Here is a 25,320-nt window from a genome sequence, read left to right as displayed (position 1 = left end):
TCATATTTTTTAACGTTCACCCACAGACTTATATGTATTTTATTTACACGCTTCTGGCCAATCAGAGGCCGGCAACAGACATCGGCGTGCCAGTGAGGTGTAGCGCATGGCAGTGTTATCATGCGCTGCCTGTGCCAGGACGCCACAGTCAGCTGCCAGCTCCTACACGGGCTACAGAACAGGACGCCGCGTGGCCTGGGAGCAGGTGAAGGTGAGCAGAATAGATTATTTCTTTTTAAAATGTGCTGGAGAAAAATGGAAGAGGCATAGTATGGGGGACATTATTACCAGCAAGGGAGGCATTATACCAGGATGAAGACATTATACCAGGATGGGGGACATTATATCAGAATGGGGGACATTATACCAGGATGAAGACATTATACCAGGATGGGGGACATTATACCAGAATGGGGGACATTATACCAGGATAAAGACATTATACCAGGATGGGGGACATTATACCAGAATGGGGACATTTTATCAGGAAGGGGGACATCATATCAGAATGGGGACATTATACCAGAATGAGGACATTATACCAGGATAGGAGACATGATACCAGAATAGGGACATTATACCAGAAAGAGGGACATTATACCAGAATGGGGACATTATACCAGAATGGGGACATTATAACAGAATAGGGACATTATATCAGGAAGGGGGATATCATACCAGAATGGGAACATTATACCAGGATGACGGACATTATACCAGAATGGGGACATTATACTAGGATGGGAGACATGATACCAGAATAGGGACATCATACCAGAATGAAGACATTATACCAGAATGGGGACATTATACCAGAAAGAGGGACATTATACCAGAATGAAGACATTATACCAGAATGGGGACATTATACCAGAATGGGGACATTATATCAGGAAGGGGGACATCATACCAGAATGGGGACATTATACCAGGATGACGGACATTATACCAGAATGGGGACATTTTATCAGGAAGGGGGACATCATATCAGAATGGGGACATTATACCAGAATGAGGACATTATACTAGGATGGGAGACATGATACCAGAATAGGGACATCATACCAGAATGAAGACATTATACCAGAATGGGGACATTATACCAGAAAGAGGGACATTATACCAGAATGAAGACATTATACCAGAATGGGGACATTATACCAGAATGGGGACATTATATCAGGAAGGGGGACATCATACCAGAATGGGGGACATTATACCAGAATGGGGACATTATATCAGGAAGGGAGACATCATACCAGAATGGGGACATTATACCAGGATGGGGACATTAAACCAGAATGGGGACATTATACCAGGATGGGAGACATCATACCAGGATGGGGACATTATACCAGAATGGGGACATTATATTAGGAAAGGGGACATCATACCAGGATGGGGGACATTATAACAGAAAGAGGGACATTATACCAGAATGGGGACATTATACCAGAATGAAGACATTATACCAGGATGGGGACATTATACCAGAATAGGGACATTATACCAGAATAGGGACATAATACCAGAATGGGGACATTATACCAGAAAGAGGGACATTATACCAGGATGGGGGACATTATACCAGAATGGGGGACATTATACCAGAATGAAGACAATATACCAGGATGGGGACATTATACCAGAATGGGGGACATCATACCAGAAGGAGGGACATTATACCAGAATGGGGGACATTATACCAGAATGAAGACAATATACCAGGATGGGGACATTATACCAGAATGGGGACATTATACCAGAATGAAGACATTATACCAGAATGGGGACATTATACCAGAATGGGAGACATTATACCGGGATGGGGGACATTATACCAGAATGGGGACATTATATCAGGAAGAGGGACATTATACCAGAATAAGGACATTATACCAGGATAGGGGACATTATACCAGCATGAGAGACATTATTCCAGAATAGGGGCATTATATCAGGATGGGGGACATTATATCAGGAAGGAACATTATACCAGAATGGGGGACATTATACCAGAATAGGGACATTATATCAGGAAGGGGGACATTATACCAGGATGGGGGACATTATACCAGAATGGGGGACATTATACCAGAATGAAGACAATATACCAGGATGGGGACATTATACCAGAATGGGGGACATCATACCAGAAGGAGGGACATTATACCAGAATGGGGGACATTATACCAGAATGAAGACAATATACCAGGATGGGGACATTATACCAGAATGGGGACATTATACCAGAATGAAGACATTATACCAGAATGGGGACATTATACCAGAATGGGAGACATTATACCGGGATGGGGGACATTATACCAGAATGGGGACATTATATCAGGAAGAGGGACATTATACCAGAATAAGGACATTATACCAGGATAGGGGACATTATACCAGCATGAGAGACATTATTCCAGAATAGGGGCATTATATCAGGATGGGGGACATTATATCAGGAAGGAACATTATACCAGAATGGGGGACATTATACCAGAATAGGGACATTATATCAGGAAGGGGGACATTATACCAGAATGGGGGACATTATACCAAAATGAGGGACATTATACCAGGATGGCGGACATTATACCAGGATGAGGGACATTATTCCAGAATGGGGACATTATACCAGAATGAGGACATTATTCCAGGATGGGGGGCATTATATCAGGATGGGGACATTATACCAGAATGAGAGACATTATACCAGAATAGGGGACATTATACCAGGAAGGATGCCATTATAACAAGATGGAGAGACACTACGCCAAGTAAGGGCCCAGGATGGGGGAAAATGTTATATCATGAGGCCCAGGATGGGGAAGATTATTACAAGAAACCAGGAAGGGGGGACAATATTATATGGGGGGCGAACATGAATGCCTTTATTGGATCTAGAACGCTACAAGGTCACATACATCTGACCAACATGCATCTGGGGGCCCAGGTCCAAATTTTGCACTGGTGCCTTTCGGATTCTAGTTACGCCACTGGTTCTTGTCCTGCTGGAAGATGAACCTTTGACCCAAGCTCCAGTCTATTGCAGCCTCTAACAGTTTTTCCTCCAGGATTGCCCTGTATTTAGCTCCATCCATCTTCCCATCAGATCTGACCAGCTTCCCTATCCCTGCTGAAGAAAAGAAAATCCTCCCCGCAGCAGGATGCTGCCACCATGTGTGGCGGTGGGGATGGTGTTTTCAAGGTGATGTGCAGTGTTAGTTTTCCGCCACACATAGCGTTTTGCATTTAGCCCAAAAAGTTCTCATTTGGTCTCATCTGAGCAGAGCAACTTCTTCCACATGCTTGCTGTGTCCTCTCCATGGCTTTTTGTGAAAACGGGACTTCTTATGGCTTTCAAAAACAACTTTCTTCGTGTCACTCTTCCATAAAGGCCAGATTTGAGGAGTACACGACTAATAGTTGTCCTGAGGACAGATTCTCCCACCTGAGCTGTGGATCTTTACAGCTCCTCCAGAGTGACTATGGGCCTCTCAGCTGCTACTCTAATTAGTGCTCTCCTTGTGTCACGCTGGTAGGTGTGGACCTACTGCACCACGGGCCGGGCTTACCCTGGAGGGGTGTAACTAAGCGACTACCTGGTTCTTCACTAAAGCCTCTAATGGTGAGGTTAGGCTTGTGCTGCAGATAGCCACCAGTTACCACTCCACGACAAACCGGTACTGCAGCAGCTGACCTCAGGGGTCAGGGATGCAGGTATGGACTCGGGAGTGTCAGGCAGGACAGGATCAGGATCACTGGCGGTATGGATACTGGTGCCGGTTCAGACAGAATAGGTTCAGGTTCGGACAGAATGGTTGGTTCAGAGAGGACGGCCTCAGGATCACTGGACAGGTAGGGGTGCAGGATCGCACAATGGACTAGTAGCTTAGAAACACACTACAGTCATGGCCAAAAGTATTGAGAATGAGACAAATAGTAATTTTTCCAAAGTTTACTGCTTCATTTTTTGTAATGGCAATTTGCATATGCTCCTGAATGTCAAAGAGTGATCAGCTTAACAGCAATTACTGTACTTGCAAAGTCAATATTTGCCCAGAAAATGAACTTTAACCCCCAAAACACATTTCAACATCATTGCAGTCCTGCCTTAAAAGGAGCAGCTAACATCGTTTTAGTGATTGATCCATTAACACAGGTGTGGGTGTTGATGAGGACAGGGCTGGCGATCAATCAGTCATGATTAAGTAAGAATGACATCACTGGACACTTTAAAAGGAGGCTGGTTCTTGGTATCATTGTTTCTCTTCAGTTAACCATGGTTATCTCTAAAGAAACACGTGCAGCCATCATTGCACTGCACAAAAATGGCCTAACAGGGAAGAGTATCGCAGCTACAAAGATTGCACCTCAGTCAACAATCTATCGCATCATCAAGAACTTCAAGGAGAGAGCTTCCATTGTTGTTAAAAAGGCTCCAGGGCGCCCAAGAAAGACCAGCAAGCGCCAGGACCGTATCTTAAAACCGTTTCAGCTGCGGGATCGGACTACCAGCAGTGCCGAGCTTGCTCAGGAATGGCAGCAGGCTGGTGTGAGTGCTTCTGCACGCACTGTGAGGCGGAGACTCTTTGAGCAAGGGCTGGTTTCAAGGAGGGCAGCAAAGAAGCCACTTCTCTCCAGAAAAAAACATCAGGGACCGACTGATATTCTGCAAAAGGTACAGGGAGTGGACTGCTAAGGACTGGGGCAAAGTCGTTTTCTCTGATGAATCCCCTTTTCGATTGTTTGGGACATCTGGAAAACAGCTTATTCGGAGAAGAAGAGGTGAGCGCTACCACCAGTCTTGTCTCATGCCAACTGTAAAGCATCCTGAAACCATTCATGTGTGGGGTTGCTTCTCAGCCAAGGGAATCGGCTCACGCACAGTCTTGCCTAAAAACACAGCCATGAATAAAGACTGGTACCAGAATGTCCTCCAAGAGCAACTTCTCCCAACCGTCCAAGAGCAGTTTGGCGCCCAACAATGCCTTTTCCAGCATGATGGAGCACCTTGCCATAAAGCAAAGGTGATAACTAAATGGCCCATGGAACAAAACATAGAGATTTTGGGTCCATGGCCTGGAAACTCCCCAGATCTTAATCCCATTGAGAACTTGTGGTCAATCATCAAGAGACGGGTGGACAAACAAAAACCAACAAATTCTGGCAAAATGCAAGCATTGATTATGCAAGAATGGACTGCTATCAGTCAGGATTTGGTCCAAAAGTTGATTGACAGCATGCCAGGGAGAATTACAGAGGTCTTGAAGAAGAAGGGGCAACACTGCAAATATTGACTTGCTGCATTAACTCATTCTAACTGTCAATATAACCTATTGGTACTCATAATATGATTGCAATTATATTTCTGTATGTGATATAAACATCAGACAAACACTAATAAAAACCAGAGGCCAGCAGATCATGTGAAAATATAATTTTGGTGTCATTCTCAAAACTTTTGGCCATGACTGTAGATACTGAAGTTTCTTAGGCACCTCCCTACAGGGAAGGGTGCGTTAAATACCTAATGCCTCCCAGCTATAGGCAGGGGACATTTCCGGAGTTTGCGCACTTTAAGAAGCGTGGGTGCTGGGACCTTGGAGCCGCGGCTGGAGCACGAGGTGCCGCTGAGCGGCCGTCGTGGTGTGTATTTCAGTGTCCCTGTCGAAGGGAGGAAGAGGAGGCATGCAGGGATTCCTGCGTTACACCTTGCTTAGGATGTCAGTTTATATGAACGGCCATGTCTTGGTAGGTTTGCAGTTGTGCTCCAGAGATGTTCAGAGCTTGGGCTATTTTCTATAACCTAACCCTGTTTTACTCTTCACAACTTTATCCCTGACCTGTCTGGTGTGCTCCTTGGTTTTCATGATGCAGTTTGATCTCTAATGTTCTCATACAAACCTCTGAGGCCTTCACAGTACAGTTGTAGTTATACTGAGAATAAATTACACACAGGTGGACTCAATTTTCGAATTATATGATTTCGGAAGGTAATTGGGGGCACCGGACTACAGGGGTCTGAATATAAATGCACGTCACAATTTTCAGATTTCTATTTTTTTAATATTTATAAAACCAAGCATCATTTCCTTTACACTTCACAAATAATTTACTACTTTGTGTTGGTATATAACAAAATCACAATAAAATACATTTAAGTTTGTGGGTGTAACGTGAAAAAATGTGGAAAAGTTCATGGGGGTGCAAATACTTTATCAAGGCTCTGTATATAGATGGATACATACATAGATAGAATTAATAGTCATCATATTACTTATGGCCTCGTATATTTAGCTGAAGTTTATGTGTTTTGTGGGTACATTACCACAAAAGTCAGAAAATCGCGACTGAAGAGGTCACCACAGAGATGATACTTAAAGGGGGTTTCCATCACTATAGTTGATCCTTTGATAGGCTGTCTTTATCTGGCGGGGGTCCTAACCTCCGTACTCTCCGCAGATCAGCACAATTAAAGGACCCATCAATGACTTTTTGTCAGAAGTTGATCACAGAGTGCCCATTGATCGGCTGTAAATCTGTAGTAAGTATGGAAATCCCCTGCAGCACCACCACTGGAGGTATGAGGTGGCCATTGTAATCAATGAGTATTGGGTCCTCCAGGCTGACCCTAGCGAATAATTTACAGGGTATCTAATGCATGAAAAGTAACACTAAGCGATCCCTATTATCCTCGTGTACGGTTTCGGAAATGTAAAAAGAAGAAAACTTCAAGGGGAGCGAAAACACAAAAGCAGCGCTGAAGTCGCACAAAAAAAAAGAAAACGTTCCAGCGTTCTTGTTTCAAAGTTCAACATCAGTGAAACAAAAGTCTGCATCTTGCAGGAGGACATGCTGGGAATACTGAACTCTCCCCCATTCCCACTCCGGCAGGAAGCGAGCGGCCGACACAATCGTATGGGATATATCATAGCGAAGTATCGCAACCATAATCCACAGCTGTGTATACAGTATCGGTCATGAAGGGTCAGAATTCAATAAAACCGCCTCATATAGAGTAGAAAATGTAATAGTATACAGTATGAATATACTAATATACAATGTAACACAACATAAAGTATCCACGATATACAGTGGCATGTAAAAGTTTGGGCACCCTGGTCAAAATTATTGTTATTGTGAACAGTTAAGCAAGTTGAAGATGAAATGATCTCTAAAAGGCCTAAAGTTAAAGATGACACATTTCCTTTGTATTTTAGGCAAAAAATATATATACGGTAGTAATTTTTTTACATTTTAAAAATGACAAAAAGGAAAATGGGCCAATGCAAAAGTTTTGGCACCCTTGGAGATTTGTTTGCTCAGATAACTTTGACCAAGGCTTCAGACCTTAATTACCCTGTTACGGTTACGGCTTGTTCACTATCATCGTTAGGAAAGGCCGGTGATGTAAATTTCCCAGCTTTATAAAAATCCAGCCTCCTCTAACCTTGTGCCATTGGTTCTTCTAAGCAACTGCCGAGCACTGAAAATGAAAATGGTGGAGGTTCACAAAGCAGGAGAAGGCTATAAAAAGATAGCAAAGCGTTTTCAAGTTGCCCTTTCCTTAGTTCGAATTAAGAAATGGCAGCTAACTGTAACATTGGAGGTCAAGATAAGGTCTGGAAGACCAAGCATAATTTCAGTGAGAGCTGCTCGTAGGATTGCTAGAGAGGCAAATCAGAACCAAGCTTGACTGCAAAAGACCTTCAGAAATATTTAGCAGACTCTGGAGTGAGTTGTAGTACATTTTTCTACTGTTCAGAGACACCTGCACAAAAATGACCTTCATGGCAAAGTCATCAGAAGAAAACCTCCCATGAATCCTTACCACAAAATTCAGCATCAGAAGTATGAAAAAGAACATCTAAACAAGACTGATGCATTTTGGAAACAAGTCCTATGGACCGACGAGGTGAAAATAGAACTCTTTGGCCACAATGATCAAAGGTATGTGTGGAGAAAAAAGGGCACAGAATTTCAGGGAAAGAACATCTCGCCAACCAGTAAGCATGGGGGAGGATCAATCATGCTTTAGGGTTGTGTTGCAGCCAATGGCACGGGGAATATTTCAGGGGTAGAGGGAAGAATGGATTCAATGAAATTTCAATAAATTCTTGATGCAAACATAACACCATCTGTAAAAAAGCTAAAGTTGAAAAGAGGATGAAGAGGATGGCTTCCACAAATGGATAATGATCCTAAACACACGTCAAAATCCACAATAGACGACCTCAAAAGGTGCAAGCTGAAGGTTTTGCTACGGCCCTCACAGTCCCCTGATCTGAACATCATTGAAAATCTGTGGCTAGAGCTCAAAATAGCAGAGGATGCAAGACAAGCCAGGAATCTCACAGAACTGGAAGAACTTTCCAAGAAAGAATAGATGAAAATCCCTCAAACAAGAATTGAAAGACTCTTGTCTGGCTACAAAAAGCATTTACAAGCTGTTAAACTTTTAAAAGGGGGCACTACTAGGTACTAACCATGAAGGGTGCCCAAACTTTTGCACCGGCCCATTTTCCTTTTTGTCATTTTTAAAATGTAAAAGATGAAAATATATATATATTTTTTTTGCCTAAAATACAAAGGAATTGTGTCATCTTTAACTTTAGGCCTTTTAGAGATCATTTCATCTTCAACTTGCTTAACTGTTCACAATAACAGTAATTTTGACCAGGGTGCCCAAACTTTTACATGCCACTGTACAGTAACAATGACAGATGATATAATACAAATAGCACAATATACAGTATAAATTCAACAGCATTAAGGAAAATGGCCTAATATACAGTATAAATGTTATATGGTGGGTACGGAAAGTATTCAGAGCCCTTTAATTTTTTTCACTCTTTGTTTCATTGCAGCCATTTGGTAAATTCTAAAAAGTTAATTTTTTTTCTCATTAAAGTACACTCTGCACCCCATCTTGACTGAAAAAAACAGAAATGTAGAAATTTTTGCAAATTTATTAAAAAAGAAAAACTGAAATATCATAAGGTCATAAGTATTCAGACCCTTTGCTCAGACACTCATATTTAAGTCACATGCTGTCCATTTCCTTGTGATCCTCCTTGAGATGGTTCTACTCCTTCATTGGAGTTCAGCTGTGTTTAATTAAACTGATAGGACTTGATTTGGAAAGGCACACACCTGTCTATATAAGACCTCACAGCTCACAGTGCATGTCAGACCAAATGAGAATCACGAGCTCAAAGGAACTGCCCAAGGAGCTCAGAGACAGAATTGTGGCAGACACAGATCTGCCAAGGTTACAAAAGAATTTCTGCATTACTCAAGGTTCCTAAGAGCACAGTGGCCTCCATAATCCTTAAATGGAAGAAGTTTGAGACCACCAGAAGTCTTCCTAGACCTGGCCGTCCAGCCAAACTGAGCAATCGTGGGAGAAGAGCCTTGGTGAGAGAGGTAAAGAAGAACCCCAAGATCACTGTGGCTGAGCTCCAGAGATGCAGTAGGGAGATGGGAGAAAGTGCCACAAAGTCAACTATCACTGCAGCCCTCCACCAGTCGGCCCTGTATGGCAGAGTGGCCCGACGGAAGCCTCTCCTCAGTGCAAGACATATGAAAGCCCGCATAGAGTTTGCTCAAAAACACATGAAGGACTCCCAGACTATGAGAAATAAGATTCTCTGGTCTGATGAGACGAAGATAGAACTTTTTGGTGATAATTCTAAGCGGTATGTGTGGAGAAAACCAGGCACTGCTCATCACCTGCCCAATACAATCCCAACAGTGAAACATGGTGGTGGCAGCATCATGCTATGAGGGTGCTTTTCAGCTGCAGGGACAGGACGACTGGTTGCAATTGAAGGAAAAATGAATGTGGCCAAGTACAGAGATATCCTGGATGAAAACCTCTTCCAGAGTGCTCTGGACCTCAGACTTGGCCGAAGGTTCACCTTCCAACAAGACAATGACCCTAAGCACACAGCTAAAATAACAAAAGAGTGGCTTCAGAACAACTCTGTGACCATTCTTGACTGATCCAGCCAGAGCCCTGACCTAAACCCAATTGAGCATCTCTGGAGAGACCTGAAAATGGCTGTCCACCAACATTCACCATCCAACCTGACAGAACTGGAGAGGATCTGCAAGGAAGAATGGCAGAGGATCCCCAAATCCAGGTGTGAAAAACTTGTTACATCATTCCCAAGAAGACTCATGGCTGTACTAGCTCAAAAGGGCGCTTCTACTCAATACTGAGCAAAGGGTCTGAATACTTATGACCATGTGATATTTCAGTTTTTCTTTTTTAACGTATTTACAAACATTTCTACATTTCTATTTTTTTTTCAGTCAAGATGGGGTGCAGAGTGTACTTTAATGAGAAAAAAATGAACTTTTTAGAATTTACCAAATGGCTGCAATGAAACAAAGAGTGAAAAATGTAAAGGGGTCTGAATAGTTTCCGTACCCACTGTACCAGCCAGTAAAAATAGCCTATATAAAATATAAATGCTGCAGTATACAGCAAAATAACCTAATATACAGTATAACTGCCAAAGTATTCAGTAAAAATTACCTAATATATAGTATTGATGTCCTAATGTACAGTAGAAAGTCCAGTATTCATGAAGCAAAATAAAATAAAATATAAACAGCCTAAAGTACCAAAATGCCTGAATATAAAGCACAAATAGCCTAATATGCAATATAAATGTCATGATAAACAGTAAAAAAATACCTAAAATACAGCATAAATACCCTATTATGTCATATGAAGCCCTTAAGTAAGAAAACCATTGCCTAATATAAAGTATAAATAGCCGAAAACACAACATAACTCCAACTTGTAAAGTTAATGCCCCTAATATACAGTCAAAATGACCAAATATATGGTAGAAAAGTCTAATATACAGTATAAAAAAGCCTAAACCATTCCATAACATTCACTTATTAGGTAAAAATGTCTTAATATACAGGATTATTTTACTAATATGCATAATCTAATATGGATCATATAGAGCAGAATAGGCAGAAACTCACAAGGTCATGCCCATTGTGCTGCAAAACTGCATAAGAGAGAATGGCTATTTTATCTTGGTTCTCACTATGGGGAAATGGGGTCATGGTTGACCTGCTCTTTATCTTGTACTACCCCTTTAAATGGTGGCATACCCGTTTAAAAAGCTCAAGGATCCTTAAAATGAAAAAAGAAAACGTGGTAAATACAGAAACGTTGACCTTAAAAATCTGATATTTCCGCACAATGGCCAAATTTTCAGCTATTGTTGTCCCTGGGTGTTGTTTAGACATTTTCTTTAGCGGCCACACCTTTTGTTTCCAGGGCCGGGATTCCTGGAAGATGTTTAGCCTCAAGTTGAAAACATCATTTTATGGGAGTGTTTTTGCCTGTTATAAACCAAGGTCTAGTTTAACCCCTTTAAGACCATACCAAGAGCATAAAAATGCTTTTGACAACCCTTAGAAGAAATTCAGGGATTGTTGGTGGCTATAAGAAAGCCATTGGAAAGGGAACAGCTGCCGGATGGCGATGCGCCTAGTTTACACAGCACCATCTGGTGGCCGAGCTGGAAAGAAGGGCATTGCTCGGCCACTGATAGGTTCAATGACTGACACATATTTTCTTTTGTGACTTCTTGTATTATTAAAGGGGATTTTGTAACTGAAGACGTTATAAAAATCTGCAGATCTGTGCTGGTTCCAGGTATCAGTCTTCCACCCCAGCAGAACAGCACATCTGTAATGTGGAATTGCATCATTCTGGGATCTGTAAATGGAGCCTGAATATGAGCTGCAGTTAAAATTACACCCCCACCCCGCAATGACATGTGCTTCATGTGTCCTTTTAATACACCCTGGGAGGTATCATCTCTAAATGACCACTGATGGAAATATTTAAAGTGCCTGTAGAAGAGGATCAGGTGGTTGCAGGGATCTGCTGTGGAGAGAGGACAACAGATGAGAAGTCTTCACTTAATTGTTGTAAAGTAGAAAAAGAATGCAAAAGAGCAATGATCAAGTATCAGTCTGTTCTGAGTACCCATCAGATGCCAAACTGTGGAGAAATGGTTTTGGAAGATCGTATCACTGTAATATGATGTCATATGGAGCACGATACTGTGATACATGTAGTACAAATGTTATATATATAAAATATATACTACAAATATAATACTGCCCCTATGTACAAGAATATACCTACTATAATACCGCCCCCTGTGTACTAGAATATACTTACTATAATACTGCCCCTATGTACAAGAATATACCTACTATAATACTGCCTCCTATGTACAAGAATATAACTACTATAATACTGCCTCCTATGTACAAGAATATACCTACTATAATACTGCCTCCTGTGTTCAAGAACATAACTACTATAATACTGCCCCTATGTACAAGAATATAACTACTATAATACTGCTCCTATGTACAAGAATATAACTACTATAATACTGCCCCCTATGTACAAGAATATAACTACTATAATACTGCTCCTATATACAAGAATATAACTACTATAATACTGCTCCTATGTACAAGAATATAACTACTATAATACTGCTCCTATATACAAGAATATAACTACTATAATACTGCCCCCTATGTACAAGAATATAACTACTATAATACTGCTCCTATGTACAAGAATATAACTACTATAATACTGCCCCCTATGTACAAGAATATAACTACTATAATACTGCTCCTATGTACAAGAATATAACTACTATAATACTGCTCCTATGTACAAGAATATAACTACTATAATACTGCTCCTATATACAAGAATATAACTACTATAATACTGCCCCCTATGTACAAGAATATAACTACTATAATACTGCTCCTATGTACAAGAATATAACTACTATAATACTGCTCCTATATACAAGAATATAACTACTATAATACTGCCCCCTATGTAAAAGAATATAACTACTATAATACTGCTCCTATATACAAGAATATAACTACTATAATACTGCTCCTATATACAAGAATATAACTACTATAATACTGCCTCCTATGTACAAGAATATAACTACTATAATACTGCCTCCTATGTACAAGAATATACCTACTATAATACTGCCTCCTGTGTTCAAGAATGTACCTACTATAATACTGCCCCTATGTACAAGAATATAACTACTATAATACTGCTCCTATGTACAAGAATATAACTACTATAATACTGCCCCCTATGTACAAGAATATAACTACTATAATACTGCCCTCTATGTACAAGAATATAACTACTATAATACTGCTCCCTATGTACAAGAATATAACTACTATAATACTGCCTCCTATGTACAAGAATATAACTACTATAATACTGCCTCCTATGTACAAGAATATACCTACTATAATACTGCCTCCTGTGTTCAAGAATATAACTACTATAATACTGCCCCTATGTACAAGAATATAACTACTATAATACTGCTCCTATGTACAAGAATATAACTACTATAATACTGCCCCTATGTACAAGAATATAACTACTATAATACTGCCCTCTATGTACAAGAATATAACTACTATAATACTGCTCCCTATGTACAAGAATATAACTACTATAATACTGCCCCCTATGTACAAGAATATAACTACTATAATACTGCTCCCTATGTACAAGAATATAACTACTATAATACTGCTCCTATGTACAAGAATATAACTACTATAATACTGCTCCTATGTGCAAGAATATAACTACTATAATACTGCCCTCTATGTACAAGAATATAACTACTATAATACTGCTCCCTATGTACAAGAATATAACTACTATAATACTGCCCCCTATGTACAAGAATATAACTACTATAATACTGCTCCCTATGTTCAGTAATATAACCACTATAATACTGCCCCCTATGTACAAGAATATAACTACTATAATACTGCCCTCTATGTACAAGAATGTAACTACTATAATACTGCTCCCTATGTACAAGAATATAACTGCTATAATACTGCCCTCTATGTACAAGAATATAACTACTATAATACTGCCCCCTATGTTCAAGAATATAAGTACTATAATACTGCCCCCTATGTACAAGAATATAACTACTATAATACTGCCCCCTATGTACAAGAATATAACTACTATAATACTGCCCCCTATGTACAAGAATATAACTACTATAATACTGCCTCCTATGTACAAGAATATAAATACTATAATACTGCTCCTATGTACAAGAATATAACTACTATAATACTGCTCCTATGTACAAGAATATAACTACTATAATACTGCTCTCTATGTACAAGAATATAATTACTATAATACTGCTCCTATGTACAAGAATATAACTACTATAATACTGCTCTCTATGTACAAGAATATAACTACTATAATACTGCCCCTATGTACAAGAATATAACTACTATAATACTGCTCCCTATGTACAAGAATATAACTACTATAATACTGCTCCTATGTACAAGAATATAACTACTATAATACTGCTCCTATGTGCCAGAATATAACTACTATAATACTGCCCTCTATGTACAAAAATATAACTACTATAATACTGCTCCCTATGTACAAGAATATAACTACTATAATACTGCCCCCTATGTACAAGAATATAACTACTATAATACTGCTCCCTATGTTCAGGAATATAACCACTATAATACTGCCCCCTATGTACAAGAATATAACTACTATAATACTGCCTCCTATGTACAAGAATATAACTACTATAATACTGCCCTCTATGTACAAGAATATAACTACTATAATACTGCTCCTACGTACAAGAATATAACTACTATAATACTGCTCCTATGTACAAGAATATAACTACTATAATACTGCTCCCTATATACAAGAATATAAGTACTATAGTACTGCCCCCTATTACCCACATATTATTAATAAGTGATTGTTGCTGATATATAAATCCGCCTTCTATTCTTTTCCGTCTGATATTCTGAGTTGTGTGTTTGATAACAGATGCCGCACTTTGGTGCCAGGACATGGAAGGAGCAGAACAAATGTTCTGTGGTTGGATTTGCCACCTGGCCTGAGTCCGGTTATTTATCATGAATCTCAGTTGTAATATGAATCAATAAATGAATGTAGTGAAAAATAGCAAAGTTCTGTTCTGTGGCTTTTTAATGAGCTAAATAGTGCTGCAATATTTACACCAACGAGGATAAACGGTAAATAATCCGAAATCATGTGGACTGCGAGATACCGGACTACTGGATATTCCAGACTATCAGATGTTTTACATAATACTTATTAATGTCATTTTGGTGAATGTCTAGTAAAACAACTTTTGTCTGCACCTGGACTCTTTAGAGCACATTATAGCTCTGCAGAACCTCAGACTTGTCTGGCGCCACAATAGGACATTCTTGGACATCTGTTGTGCTTTACTGTACATCTTTTGGGGGGGGGGGGCACATGTAAAAATCATGGCAAGTACCATCAGACACCATTGTACAAGCTATTGCACTGAGAGGAGAACATCACTATCATGTGGTGTCATATGGAGCACCATGTGGCGGCACATTCAGTTCAGTGCCCCAGGGATGGTTTTAGGTTACTTTCTGAAAATTCAGAATTGCCGTATATTATTGGGTATAAAATTAGCAGGAATTGTGTAATCTATGGATTTGTCGTGTATGAAGGTCATAATAATTTTAATTGTTTTTTTTTTGCAGTTTTATTGTTATTATTTTTATTACATGGACGGTACAAGAAAATAAAAAAAGAACGTAGGAAACGAAGAACAGGACCGAAGATTGGCTTATGATTTGTCTAGATGAAACAATAAAAAAAAACATTGGGAGCGTATTAAAAAAAATTGTGAAAAACACAAAAAAATGTGAAAAATATAAATCTTTTTTTTTTTTAATGTGCATCATTTAATGCTGTATCCACATACATGTCTAGCAGTGAACAGTTTCTCAAAGAACTCCCTGCCCTGTGTCATTAATCCCCGCATATATATACACTTACATAATAGTTTCCAATCCACAAAGGCTACAGGACTGGCTGATGTTAGAAAAAAAATGGGAGCTTCTGAAAAAAAAAATGTGAAAAATATAAGGATAATTAAGCCTGTTTTTTTCTTTTTTATATATATATATAATTGCATAATTTAATGCTATATATATATATATATATATATATATATATATATATATATATATATATATATATATATATATATATATACACACATTATATCGTAAAAGTATTTGGCCCCCTTGAACTTTTCTACCTTTTGCCACATTTCTGGCTTCAAGCATAAAGATATAAAATTCTAATTTTTTGGGGAAGAATCAACAACAAGTGGGACACAATCGTGAAGTGGAACGAAATTTATTGGATATTTTAAACTTTTTTAACAAATTAAAAGCTGAAAAGTGGGGCGTGCAATATTATTCGGCCCCCTTGAGTTAATACTTTGTAGCGCCACCTTTTGCTGCGATTACAGCTGTAAGACGCTTGGCATATGTCTCTATCAGTTTTGCACATCGAGAGGCTGAAATTCTTGCCCATTCTTCCTTGCAAAACAGCTCAAGCTCAGTGAGGTTGGATGGAGGGCGTTTGTGAACAGCAGTTTTCAGCTCTTTCCACAGATTCTCGATTGGATTCAGGTCTGGACTTTGACTTGGCCATTCTAACACCTGGATATGTTTATTTTTGAACCATTCCATTGTAGATTTTGCTTTATGTTTGGGATCATTGTCTTGTTGGAAGATAAATCTCCGTCCCAGTCTCAGGTCTTTTGCAGACTCCAACATGTTTTCTTCCAGAATGGTCCTGTATTTGGCTCCGTCCATCTTCCCATCAATTTTAACCATCTTCTCTGTCCCTGCTGAAGAAAAGCAGGCCCAAACCATGATGCTGCCACCACCATGTTTGACAGTGGGGATGGTGTTTTGACGGTGATGAGCTGTGTTGCTTTTACGCCAAACATATCGTTTTGCATTGTGGCCAAAAAGTTTGATTTTGGTTTCATCTGACCAGAGCACCTTATTCCACATGTTTGGTGTGTCTCTCAGGTGGCTTGTGGCAAACTTCAAACGAGACTTTTTATGGATATCTTTGAGAAATGGCTTTCTTCTTGCCACTCTTCCATAAAGGCCAGATTTGTGCAGTGTAAGACTGATTGTTGTCCTATGGACAGACTCTCCCACCTCAGCTGTAGATCTCTGCAGTTCATCCAGAGTGATCATGGGCCTTTTGGCTGCATCTCTGATCAGTCTTCTCCTTGTTAGAGATGAAAGTTTAGAGGGACGGCAGGGTAAATTTGCAGTGGTCTGATACTCCTTCCATTTCAATATGATCGCTTGCACAGTGCTCCTTGAGTTGTTTAAAACTTGGGAAATCTTTTTGTATCCAAATCCGGCTTTAAACTTCGCCACAACAGTATCTCGGACCTTCCTGGTGTGTTCCTTGGTCTTCATGATGCTCTCTGCACTTGAAACAGAACCCTGAGACTATCACAGAGCAGGTGCATTTATACGGAGACTTGATTACACACAGGTGGATTCTATTGATCATTACCAGTCATTTAGGACAACATTGGATCATTCAGAGATCCTCACTGAACTTCTGCACTGAAAGTAAAGGGGCCGAATAATATTGCACGTCCCACTTTTCAGTTTTTAATTTGTTAAAAAAGTTTAAAATATCCAATAAATTTCGTTCCACTTCACGATTGTGTCCCACTTGTTGTTGATTCTTCCCAAAAAAAATAGAATTTTATATCTTTATGTTTGAAGCCAGAAATGTGGCAAAAGGTAGAAAAGTTCAAGGGGCCAAATACTTTCACAATGCACTGTGTGTATATATATATATATATTATTTCAATAATCTGTATAAGAAATTTAAAAAATAAATAAATTAAAAAATGTGAAAAATTTAAGGATAATTATGCCTGTTTTTCTTTCTTTTTATATATATATTTGCATCCTTTAATGCTATATCAATGTTTCTTGCAGAGACCAGTTCTTCAAAGAACTCCCTGTCCTTTTTCAAAAATTTGCATAAGAAAAAAAATGTGAATTTTTTTTAAAAAAAGAGAAAAATACAATGAAAAAAAAATCATGCCTGGTTTTCTATGCATTTATTTATTAATTATCCCTGCATTTTATTATTGTTTGTTGATATATATATATATATATATATATATATACACATATATATACAGTACAGACCAAAAGTTTGGACACACTTTCTCATTTAAAGATTTTTCTGTATTTTCATGACTATGAAAATTGTACATTCACACTGAAGGCATCAAAACTATGAACTAACACATGTGGAATTATATACTTAACAAAAAAGTGTGAAACAACTGAAAATATGTCTTATATTCTAGGTTCTTCAAAGTAGCCACCTTTTGCTTTGATGACTGCTTTGCACACTCTTGGCATTCTCTTGATGAGCTTCAAGAGGTAGTCACCGGAAATGGTCTTCACTTCACAGGTGTGCCCTGTCAGGTTTAATAAGTGGGATTTCTTGCCTTATAAATGGGGTGAGGACCATCAGTTGTGTTGTGCAGAAGTCAGGTGGATACACAGCTGATAGTCCTACTGAATAGACTGTTAGAATTTGTATTATGGCAAGAAAAAAGCAGCTAAGTAAAGAAAAATGAGTGGCCATCATTACTTTAAGAAATGAAGGTCAGTCAGTCCGAAAAATTGGGAAAACTTTGAAAGTGTCCCCAAGTGCAGTTGCAAAAACCATCAAGCGCTACAAAGAAACTGGCTCACATGAGGACCGCCCCAGGAAAGGAAGACCAAGAGTCACCTATGCTTCTGAGGATAAGTTTATCCGAGTCACCAGCCTCAGAAATCGCAGGTTAACAGCAGCTCAGATTAGAGACCAGGTCAATGCCACACAGAGTTCTAGCAGCAGACACATCTCTACAACAACTGTTAAGAGGAGACTTTGTGCAGCAGGCCTTCATGGTAAAATAGCTGCTAGGAAACCACTGCTAAGGACAGGCAACACGCAGAAGAGACTTGTTTGGGCTAAAGAACACAAGGAATGGACATTAGACCAGTGGAAATCTGTGCTTTGGTCTGATGAGTCCAAATTTGAGATCTTTGGTTCCAACCACCGTGTCTTTGTGCGACTCAGAAAAGGTGAACGGATGGACTCTACATGCCTGGTTCCCACCGTGAAGCATGGAGGAGGAGGTGTGATGGTGTGGGGGTGCTTTGCTGGTGACACTGTTGGGGATTTATTCAAAATTGAAGGCATACTGAACCAGCATGGCTACCACAGCATCTTGCAGCGGCAAGCTATTCCATCTGGTTTGCGTTTAGTTGGACCATCATTTATTTTTCAACAGGACAATGACCCCAAACACACCTCCAGGCTGTGTAAGGGCTATCTGACCAAGAAGGAGAGTGATGGGGTGCTACGCCAGACGACCTGGCCTCCACAGTCACCAGACCTGAACCCAATCGAGATGGTTTGGGGTGAGCTGGACCGTAGAGTGAAGGCAAAAGGGCCAACAAGTGCTAAGCATCTCTGGGAACTCCTTCAAGATTGTTGGAAGACCATTTCCGGTGACTACCTCTTGAAGCTCATCAAGAGAATGCCAAGAGTGTGCAAAGCAGTCATCAAAGCAAAAGGTGGCTACTTTGAAGAACCTAGAATATAAGACATATTTTCAGTTGTTTCACACTTTTTTGTTAAGTATATAATTCCACATGTGTTAATTCATAGTTTTGATGCCTTCAGTGTGAATGTACAATTTTCATAGTCATGAAAATACAGAAAAATCTTTAAATGAGGTGTGTCCAAACTGTACTGTGTATATATATATATATATATATATATATATATATATATATATATATATATATATACATATACATATATATATATATATATATATATATATATATATATATATATATATATATATATATATATATACATACATATGCATCATTTAATGCTATATCTATGTTTCTTGCCAAGAACAGTTCCTGGAAGAACTCTCTGACCTTTTTCAATAATCTGCATTACAAAAAAATGTGAAACAATGTGAAAAATACAATGAAAAAAATCATTCCTGGTTTTCTATGCGTTTATTTTATTTGCGTAATTTAACATTATATCCACTATCCACTTATGCAGAGAACAGTTCCTTGAAGAACTCCCTGCCCTTTGTCAATAATCCGCATATGTATCCACTTATATAATAGTTTTCTATCCACAAACTCTAGGACTGGTGAAGCATTAAGCAATTTTCAAGACAAATTAAGAAAAAAGAGCTTTTAAAAAAATGTGAAAAATGCATAAAAAATATGAAAAATGCAATAATAAAAAAATCATGCCTGTATTTTTTATTTTTTTTATTCACGTCATTTAATGCTATATGCACATACTGTCTTCCTCGAAGAACTCCCTACCCCTTGTCATCAATCCGCATACGTATCCGTTTACATAGTAAATTCCTATCTATAAACCCTACAGGACTGGCTGATATTTTTCAAGATGAAACAAAAAAAAAAAATTGTTGATTCTAAAAAAAAAAAAAATTAAAAATGAAAAAAATAAGTGAACAATTGAAGGATATAATCATGCCTGCTTTTTTCATTTTTTACTTTTTTTTCCCGTCATTTATCCATATACGTCTCCTGTAGAGATCGGTTCCTCGAAGAACTCGGTGTACTTTGTCATTAATCCACACACGTAACCGCTTACATAATAGTTTCCTATCCACAAACCCTACAGTCCTTGCTCTACAAGCAGCGCAGAGTCCATTGTGTAACTTTGCTTTTGTAAAGTGTTAATTTAATAAACATCTCAGCCATCATCCCGGCGGAGAGGAACCCTGCGAGCCGCGCTCTACAGGCCCCAGTCTATTTATTCTGGCCTTTAAATAGCAGAACAAATGCTTGTTGAATTTTCCATTGTTGCCAGCGATCGCTTAATCTCCTGCAGGGTTTCCCTGAGAGACCATTCTGCCCGTCCACAGGTGAAAAACGAGGACAGAGAAGAACGACTTCACCATTATCATCTCCATAATTATTGCCCTTTTTGCCCTTCCCCTCCTGCGTTAGACACACATGACACGTGTATTACATGAGTTATTCGGTGCAAGCCTGGACAGGCCGTGACCACGCTCATCGGCAACTTCCCAGAACACGATGTAACCTGCAGAAAAAGGAATTAACCCTACCTGGCACCTGCAAAAAAATAAAAATAAATGGGCGCCATTATTTTTGCAAAAAAACATAAATGGGCACCACTATTTTTGCAAAAAAACATTGGTGGCACCTGCAAAAAAAAAATAAATGGGCACCATTATTTTTGCAAAAAAAAACATTAGTGGCACCTGCAAAAAAAAATAAACAGGCGCCATTATTTTTGCAAAAAAACATTGGTAGAATGTTCACCTTCCATGATGTGGAGTGAGCAAGAAAAAGTGGGGAGCATTTATTATAGGGACAACGGGGATTGCAAAAATGGGGCAAACAGCCCCTAAAGTGGTTCATGTGGCCATTACAACTTTGGCACAATTTTTCTGTTATATTAGTCTCAACTTTTTCCCATGCACCTGTTTCTTTAATAGCCATCACAAGAGTTGAGCAAAAATGATTGACAGGACCCTGGTCCAGCGGCCACTTTGGTAGTCCATGGCTGTCGGATCAAACCATCTCTTACCTGCCAGGTCTTCTGGGATCAGTTGACCAACGTCATTGTTGTGATTTGGTGCAGAAATGATGAGAACTAGTCAAAAGTGGAGATGCCGGCAGAAGAAGGTTCTCAGGACTAAGGTCTGGTGGTCACTGTCTACCACTGTTCCTGCTTAACCAGGGTCCAGTGAATCTTTTTGTTCAACCTTAATTACTCTAAAAGGGAAACTATCATCAGAAAACGACTTATGGCTTAAATCAGGTATTTTTTTTTAGAGGGGTCCGGCTACCGTACGTTATGCCACCCCACACCATAATCACAGAAGTAGGACCGGTTGAGGTTCCCATGTGAAGGCCTCTTTATTGATCTCATACCACTTCTTACAAAGGCTATTATGGAGCAGAACAAGACGGCAATGAAGGTCTGTCTTCTTTAGCGATGAGTCTCGCTTTTATCTTGGACCCATAATAACCGGAGATTGGTCTGGAGACCACATGGGCAACACCATGAAGAAGTCTTCATATAGGAACCTCACACTGGTCCTACTCCTGGAATTATGGTGTTAGGCGGAATAATTTGTGGCAGTCAAACCCCTCTACTCTTCATTCCAGTTATTACATTGATTTGTTGGTGGAACCAGTGGTAAGGACATTTCTCCAAAGTGTCCCAGCTGCCGTTTTTCAACATGACAAGACCAGGCTCGTACTACTGTGGCCTAAACATGCTCCCATGGCTGCAGCGTCTCCAGACTTGTCTCCCATCACGCAAATTGAGGACGTCATAGGTCGGTGATTACACAGGAGCTGCTGGCAGCGGATCTTGATGATGTGTCCAAGTGCATTCAGCGGCAGAACCTTCGTCAGACAACCATTAACATCCTCAGTGACAGCAGCCGTGGCTGGAGGTGCCGGGATTTCTGCACGTGACTCAGACACCAGATTGAATAAATCGAGATGCTTTGGAAATGCTATTTCCAATTTTCATCAGAAATGTCTCCATTCTGAGCCTTCCAGAACGCCACCACTTTTCCTTCTGGGTGGTGTAATGTTGAGGAGTGAATTTATATAAAACATAATTACAAATGTAGACATAATAATGTATTTTTTTTTTTTTGTTGTTATACCCCGTCTTGATTTTTTTGGGTAGGAGGTCACTTTTATACGACATACAGCTCCTTTCATAACTAATAATAAATCTAATTTTCTCCTTTTTATTTTCCATAATGACGAAGGCATGAGCGCGGCTGCTGTGAGCCTTTGTCCCCGTCTTGTGTCACCGCGGTCGGCGTCTCGTATGGCGTTTAATAATTGGGAAGTCCCATTGGTCATCGCACGCTCACCAACAGCGTTTGCTTTGTGTCAGGGCCCTGATTTTATAAATAGCAGCAATGTTTGCCAGCCTTGTACAAAGCACACTTGTTTAGCTGAGCCTCAGTTTACTTTTCCATCCTATGCTACATCTGTCAACACATCCATATTTCATCAGATTTGAGGGGGAGCTCACGGCGGACTCCCGACAATGGGGATTTATGGATTTATACACTGGACGTGATGAATTACGATTATCCAAAAATCCAGGAAATTGTCAGTCGTCCTTCTGATCCCAGTAAAGATGGGTGGCCTCCATTACACTACTGTGCAGAAGTTTTAGGCAGGTGTGTAAACAATGCTCCAAAGTAAGAAGCTTTCAAAAATAGAAGTGATAATAGTTTATTTTTTATCAATTAACAAAATGCAAAGTGAATGAACAAAAGAGATATCCCATCAATGTTTGGTGACGTCGCCTTCATCAATTCTTCCAGCTACACTTGCGCAAAGTCAAGGATTTTGCAGGATTATAGCCAATTATACCAAAGAGGTGTTAATGATCATTATTTTCATATGTAGGTTGTAACACAGTCATTAACTGGAACAGTAACAACTGTGTAGGAGGCTTCTAACTGGGTGAGGAACAGCCAAACTCTGCTACGAAGGTGATGTTGTGGAAGACAGTTTCATGTCACAGCATGGTAAGAGTGAACACAGCAACAACACACAAGGTAGTTATACTGCATCAGCCAGGTCTCTCCCAGGAAAAGATTTCAAAGCAGACTGGGGTTTGGTGATGAGCTGTTCAAGCTCTTTTGAAGAGCATCAAGAAATGGGCAACATTGAGGACCGTAGATGCAGGGATAGGCCAAGGAAACTTAGCCCAGCAGATGAAAGATATTTTATGATTACTGCCCATCGAAATCAGAAGATGTTCAGCAGTACCATCAGCTCGGAAATGGCAGCAACCAGATTCAGCTATACCATCTATTGTTCGGAGAAGTCTGGTCAGAAGTGGTCTTCAGAATTGCGGCCAAAAACCATACCTTCAATATGAACAGAGACAAGCGACTCAACTATCCACGAAAACACAGGAGCTTGGGTGTAGAAAAATGCCAGCAGGAGCTCTGGACTGAGGAGTCACAATGGGAAATATCTGCCAGTTTGTTCCGGAAGTGCAGGAGAGCGGAACAATAATGAGCGTCTGCAGGAACAGTGGAATACGGTGGAGGGTCCTGCAAGTTTGTGACTGCATTTCAGTAAATGGAGATGTGGATTTGGTCAGGATTAATCGGGTCCTCAATGCTGAGAATTATGTGGTAGGCGTCTGATTGACTCTGCAGCCAATAAACGACCCCAAACATCCAGCCAATGTCATTAAGAACGATGAGTCCTGGGGGTGATGATCCGGTCCCACCTTGTCCTGATCTCAAATTATCCAGTCTGTTTGGGATCACATGAAGGATCTGCACAAGCCTCATACACAGAAGATCTGGGATCAGGTCTCCAAGATGTTTGGAACCATCTCCTGTCGAGATTCTTCAAAAACTGTGTGTAAGTGACTGAGAAGAAGTGATGGAGGTGACGGGCGGTCACTGATAGGTTACAGATTTCTCTTTTGTTCATTCACTTTCCATTTTGGTAATTGATAAAAACGAACTTCTATTTTGGAACTTTTGCACAGTACTCTACCGCCGACATATATTGTACACTGCTCAAAAAAATAAAGGGAACACTCAAATAACACATCCTAGATCTGAATGAATGAAATATTCTCATTGAATACTTTGTTCTGTACAAAGCTGAATGTGCGGACAACAAAATCACACAAAAATCATCAATGGAAATCACATTTATTAACCAATGGCGGCCTGGATTTGGAGTCACTCCCAAAATTAAAGTGGAAAAACACACTACAGGCTGATCCAACTTTGATGTAATGTCCTTAAAACAAGTCAAAATAAGGCTCAGTATTGTGTGTGGCCTCCACGTGCCTGTATGACCTCCCTACAATGCCTGGGCATGCTCCTGATGAGGTTGCGGATGGTCTCCTGTGGGATCTCCTCCCAGACCTGGACTAAAGCATCCGCCAACTCCTGGACAGTCTGTGGTGCAATGTGACGTTGGTGGATGGAGCGAGACATGATGTCCCAGATGTGCTCAATCGGATTCAGGTCTGGGGAACGGGCGTGCCAGTCCATAGCTTCAATGCCTTCATCTTGCAGGAACTGCTGACACACTCCAGCCACATGAGGTCTGGCATTGTCCTGCATTAGGAGGAACCCAGGGCCAACCGCACCAGCATATGGTCTCACAAGGGGTCTGAGGATCTCATCTCGGTACCTAATGGCAGTCAGGCTACCT

General features: G+C 39.9%; 1 protein-coding gene across 1 annotated transcript in view; it reads right to left on the bottom strand.

Annotated features, from left to right (window-relative positions):
- The window catches only part of ITPKB (inositol-trisphosphate 3-kinase B), an 88,626-nt gene that overhangs the window by 23,773 nt on the left and 39,533 nt on the right, over positions 1-25,320 (bottom strand). The window lies entirely within an intron of this gene.

This window comes from Phyllobates terribilis, unplaced genomic scaffold (genome assembly GCF_046119375.1).
Source record: "Phyllobates terribilis strain yellow unplaced genomic scaffold, ASM4611937v1 Scaffold_3__8_contigs__length_932513732, whole genome shotgun sequence".
Classification (NCBI taxonomy): Eukaryota; Metazoa; Chordata; class Amphibia; order Anura; family Dendrobatidae; genus Phyllobates; species Phyllobates terribilis.
The sequence above is the reverse complement of the archived record's forward strand: the minus strand, read 5'-3'. Positions and strand labels throughout refer to the sequence as shown.